The sequence below is a fragment of the Rhinolophus sinicus genome, chromosome 5 (assembly GCF_057876585.1).
Source record: "Rhinolophus sinicus isolate RSI-liver-muscle chromosome 5, RSI-T2T, whole genome shotgun sequence".
Classification (NCBI taxonomy): domain Eukaryota; kingdom Metazoa; phylum Chordata; class Mammalia; order Chiroptera; family Rhinolophidae; genus Rhinolophus; species Rhinolophus sinicus.
The window spans coordinates 6799610-6805668 of record NC_142505.1 but is presented as its reverse complement, the minus strand read 5'-3'; positions in this window follow the sequence as shown (position 1 = coordinate 6805668).

The window sequence follows — 6059 nt, the reverse complement described above, 5'->3', positions numbered from 1 at the left end:
GTTTTATTTCTGGAGATGAGTGGGCCTGTGAGACTTTGGTTTTCCTTTTATATCTTGCTGTTTTAGAATATTTGCAATACATATGTATTTCTTTTGCAATTAAAAAATAAATAAAAGATAAAACTTTTAAAGCATAGTTTTTTCCTTTCATTAAGTTTATTGAACTGATCTGCCATCAGTTTACTTAAGACAATCAAATAGGTAAGATGCAAACCATGTTTTTATTCCGTAGGCTTCTCACAAGATGATTTTGAATATATGACACCTGATTTTTCCTTTATTGTATGAAAGTAAAAATCTTCATGGGATGCACGGCTTCCAGAATTTGCCCATTTTCAAGTCCATACAGTGAATGACATTGGGACCTCTGTGTGAACCATTATAAAATGCAATGGTTCTTGATTTCTTATTTTTATATTTTTTCTTTTCAGGGGTGTGTATCCTACAGAAGCCCCAGAGTTTAGTTTGCCTGCTTTACGTTTGGCAGGGGTCCCGGGCACCAGCTGGGAGCCGCAGGCGATGGCAGCAGCCCTGTCAGAGGGTCTGCCTCACCCGCCCTCCGCCAGCCTCCACTGCCTGCCCTGCTGGTTTGGGCGGAAAGGGCTCAGGCACGCCAGGGATTCCTTCCAGGCCTTCCCAAACTTCCAAAACTTCCAAACTGAGCGGTTAGCATGAGGCTTACAGACCAGAGGGTCTGTATCTGGAAATCTTTTATTGCTCTAAGTTGACAAGTTTAATCAGTTTAATTCAAAGTTGAGACCTGTTGAAAGAACTCCATAGTATTTATGACCATGGCCTTCGCATTGAAGGGTCTGTGCAACTGTAATGCCAAAGCAGGATCCTCTGTCCTGATTCTGCTGTGGGTTATGAACTCTTGTATTTCTTCAGAAGTATTTTATTTTATGTCATGAAGTCAAAGGTCAGAGTGACTCAATGTTCCATGAGCTGAGTGTTTTTGTAGGCTGAGCAGTAAATTTATCTCCTTACAAGGCTGGGTTAATTAAAACTACACTGCCTGTCTCTGGCAATTGTCAGAAAAGGATACTCTGTTTCTTATTTTATTCCTAAGGCTTTTTTTTTTTTAACTCCCATGTTCCCGTCAGATTTGGTGAGTGTGACACAACTCAGGCGCGTCCCTGGGACACGCAGATGTGGCTACACAGGAGCCGATGTGGTGGGAGGTCCATGGGCGTCGGGCCCAGAGAGCGACCGAGCGGCTCCTCCCTGTGATACAACTCCAGACAGTCTGAGGATGGAAATGAAGCCGCGGCGGCAGCACCTCACTGTCTTAACATTCAAGTGTCAATTTAAATGTCACCCACAGAGAGCTTTTCCTGACCTCTTCCCGTCTGAAGCTCCCCGTACTCAGGGCCTATTCCCTTGCTCCATTTTTCTCTCTCATACAGCTCCACCCGAAAGGATGTATTAATGTGTATACCAGTGTTTTACCGCCTTGCCCAATGACATATAAACCGAAAGAGCAGCGTCTGCCTCCTCCCCATGTCCACTAAGCGTCCAGGACAGTGTCTGACACGCGTACACACTTGACAAACACATCCTGTGGGAAGAGATTGCGGGCTCTTCACTCACACAGCTCCTCGCAGCCCTGTCCTGAAAGGCAGACTCTCAGCCTCCCCTTGCAACTTGACATTTTTGGGTTTTGTCTCAGAAGTTCCAAAGGGCTCCTGATGAGGCATCTCCTGTGAGATGCCCACTTCTCTCCCAGGCCGCTCTCCACCCAAAGTGCCCAGAATACAACAGCCTTTCTGCCATTAAAAAAAAAAAAAAAAAAGAAAAAAAAAAAAAGCTGCTTCCTACAAGCGTTGAGCAGTTTTGAACATTTCTTCATGCCAGGCCTCAGGCTAAAACTTTTCATCAAATCAGGCAGTTTCTAGCTGGCCTACCACAGAGATCCATCCCCCCTAGGACTGGATCCGTTGTCAAGATTTCCTGAGTAAAACTTTGTTCGCTCTATAAATATTTAACTGGAACCTAAAATATTAATGTCCTTCTACATACTCCAGGGAGAAAGCAAATTTCCAGAGCCTCAGGTGGTCCCGCGATGCCAGCCAGCCTTGGCAGGCATGGTGGCCGCCCTCATTTGCACGCCTCGTTCACTGCCACATTAAAGGCCTCGTGCTTCACTTAGGGGCGGTGCCACTCTGGTACCAGGTGAGCCCGTGGCCTGGCCATTCTGGAGCAGGGAGACTGGCTTGAATTGGGCCTCTTTGGCAAAGCCTTTTCATCAGCTTGATCGTTAACAGCTCACAAGTCCCCAGATGAGGTGGGTGCTACCAGCACATTCCCGGGTGCAAACGTGAGGGGCATGGGCCCCATGTTGTCTGTCACCTTCCTCCTGGTCTCCTGACCCCCTGGGACTCTTCCCTAGGATTGGAAGTAGAGGGTCCAGGACAGTGCCAGGGAGCCAGAGCAGGTGGGTCCTGAGGTAGCTCCCCTATTCCTCTAGTGAGGGGAGCAGGAGGCAATGGAGGGGGAACCCTGAGGGCCAGAGATGAGAAGGCAGGCCTCCGTGCCCTATTGTGCTGGCTGGAGCCACACAGACAGAGGCTTACTAACCAGAAGGGCCCCCAGAGCTCACCTGGCGAGAGTTCAGACACTGGTCTAGACCCATGTGTCTAGATAGCAATGGCCAGCATGTGGGGAACACTGCAATCCGTTTCCCGCCCACGGCCATCCTAGCACTGTCCTTTGAAAGAGCTGTTGCTCTGCTCTCAGGCCTCAGCTGTGGCCTGGGCCGTTCACTCACCTCGTTTCCTATCCCTTATTCCCCAGCTCCCCCACCAGCCCACAAGCCTCGCCTCAGCGCTTCTACAGACCTGGCTCCTGCCTTACGTGTCACTATAAAGCCTACCAATCTGCATAAAAAGCTGATTTCTAGTGGCTTCAGCATCGACACTAGTGGGATACAGGAAGGGGCCTAAAGGGACCCAGCTTCTCACATGCCTTGTGCTGTGGCTTGAATTTGCAGTTTGTGACCAGCAGGTTCCAGTGCTGTTATTTATTCTTGGCGCTGCTGTGTTTCTATTTTGATTCTGCTCATCCAAATTGCAGTTTGGTGTTTCCACGGAAACAATTCAGTGGTTGGCTTGCCAGGATGAACTGCAGGGGGGAGAGAACTGAATGACGTAAAACAGCTCTAGTTCCTCAGTTATGATATTAACGTCTCCCAGGGAAGTCTCTGGTCCCAGCACCCTGCAAACCTGGGGAAGTTTTATTAAAATAAATGTTCAGTCTCCTGTTACCCCTCCAGCTAATCCCGGAGACCCACTCCCCGAGCCCTGGCTTTGCGCGGAGGAACACACATCTGCCCGCTGCACTGACGCAGCGACAAAAGCAGGACAGTGTCCTTGGGGCACCTGCAGAGAGGGGAGTAGATGGCAGCAGGGAAATGACCCCCCTTACTGATCTGGGACTGGCATGCCGGAAGCTCAGGGCTCACCTGCTTTACTGAACAGCTGTGTTGCTACAGAGAGGAAAGGCTGTCCTTCCAGGGCTCGGGGTGAATTGCCCCTATGGTAAATCTGAACTTACACATAAAGAGATGTATATCTGTCTGTGAGGCCAGGGAGAGGCTGAACCCTCCGTCCCACCCACCCCCTACACCAGGCTTGGCCCTTGTTCCCAAGGGCTACCCCCAAAATTCCTCTTTTCAGTCTTCTAGGAGTAGATCCCATTCCCAGCAGCCACACCTTCTGCAAAGCCCCTGGAAGGAGCAGGAACTGAGTTCCCAGAAACATTGTGAGACCTGAGCTTCTGGCCCCTCAGGGAAGGGCGACTCCCTTGTCAGGTCCCCTGAGCCCTCCTGTGGTGGGGCCCTGGCTTCTGCCCCAGTTCCTGGACACTTAAGGTCACCTGGTGAAGGATGCCCATGGCTGGTTCACAGAAGTGAGGATTTAAAACAAAAAAATTATTTCTTCTTTCTGCAGAAGTCAAACATGTCCATTGCAAATTAAAAAATACAGGAAAAAAGAAAACTAAAGCCCCCCTTGTCCCATCCATGACAATTTCCTTCACGTGTGCTCATACACACATTTTTCACCAACTTGGGATCACTGCATCTTAAAAAACAAATACACTTTAAATTTTGGAATAACTTCAGATTTGCAGGAAAGGTGCAAAGATAGTGAGTTTGCATATACCTTCACCCAGCTTTCCTAATGTTAATATCTTACATAACTGGCAGACTTGTCAAAACTAAAAAACTAACAAATACATTAACTAAATTCTAGCCTTTACTTAGATTTCACCAGTTTTTCCATAATGTGCTTTCTGTTCCAGGATGCAATCCAGAATGTCAACACTGCATTTAGTCATTGTGTCACCTTCAGTTTTGAGTCTTTCCTTGTTTTCCATGACTGACAGTCTGAGTACGGGCCAGTGGTCTGTAGAATATCTCCCAATCTGCGTTTTTCTGACGTTTCTCTCACTAGACTGGGGATGTGAGTTTTTGGTAAGAACACGACAGAGGTACAGCGCCCTTCTCACCGCATCCTGTCAGGGCAGGGGTGGGTGACACCCACGGGACACTAGGGTGGAGTTCACCCTCAGGCTTCTTCATGTAAATCTGTTTTCCCCTTTCGCTACTCTATTCCGTGGAAGTCAGTCACTAGGTCTAGCTTCCTTTCCATCCTGAGGGTGGGGAGGAGGTGGGTTTTAAGCTCCACCTCCACTGTGGGAGAGTATCCATGGCAACACACATTATTTGGAACGCACTGTCGTGAGACCTGGTGTTTGGAAGATCAAGTAGCCTGCCATCTCTCCATCCAGACAGCCCTTCCTCCATCTGAGCAGGGCAGTGGAGGATGCTGGGGGCATTTCTTCTCACTTGCTCCTGTCCTTCCTGCTCAGGAAGAAGAAACTGACACCCAACTCCACAGGCTGTGAGTTCCTACTGAGGGTGCTGCCCTGCAGGGGCTGAGTGTTGGGGGGCCATTAGGGGCCTTGGGTTAGTCTAGTCCTGCCCTCCGCCCCAAGCAGGGGAAGCCCCCCACACACACAAAGTGGCCAGGGCTAGTTCTCAGGGTGTGGGCAGGTGCCTGGCCTTGCCCCCCTAAGGAGTAGGTATGTAGTCTCCACCTGTGAGCTCAGAGGAATCACCTGACCTGTGGTGAAGGGGTGTCACCGGCTCTACAGCCTGCCCTTTGCTGAGGTCACTAGCCTAAAAGACGGCCAGGAGGTGGTGGGTGGTGGGGCTCGGCCAACGGGCATTCCTCCCCAGCCCTTTGATTTGCTTGGGCTGTGGGTCTTACAAACAGCCCCAGGGACACTCGGCCTCCTTACCCCATCCTCCCCTATGAGTCCAGGAGGTGGCAGTTCCCTGAGATTCAGTTTCAAGGCATCAAACCTTGCCGAACAGCTTATTATGTTTCCTGAAGGAACATCATGGTTTTAAGCAATTTATCCAAATAATTTCTGATGATATGCTTTCTTTTCAGGGGTGGGGCTGGAGCCAGCCCTAAGCTCTGGAGGCTATGCCGCCCTCAGGAGGGCAGTGGCCCGGCCCCTCCCTCACTGCCCACCTGTCTTGCCCCAGCAGTGGCTGCCAGGGTCTCCAGGCCTGGACTGGGATGGATGAGGCTCAGACATTAAGGTGGAGGGGCAGGACCTGTGCTTACCTTTCCCACCCCACCCCCTTAACTGAGGACCCAGGTGTCTGATGTGGGTTGTGTGGTGGGGAGGCCTCATGGGAATGTCCTGTCAGGAGGGGACCAAGGATGCTGCCAGCCTCTCTGACACAACCAAGAGGGAAGGGGCAGAGCTAGGGGGTTTGGGGGGGGGGGGTGGTCTGAACATGAGGAGAGCATGGGGCCCATGCAGGAAAAAGGCAGCCCTGTGTGCGAAGTTACAAGGAGCGGGAAGCACGCGAGGGTGGCAGCGGGCCTGAGGCCAAGGGCCTTCTCAGCCCCGGGTCCTCCGAGCGGCTGAGCTGGCCTGAAAGGGGCTGGCCCACTAAACCACCTGCTGTGGCCACTGTACTTTTTCGGGCGCTCGTGGAAAAGAACACCAAAGAGACACAGCCGAGGCCCACGGCCTGCACC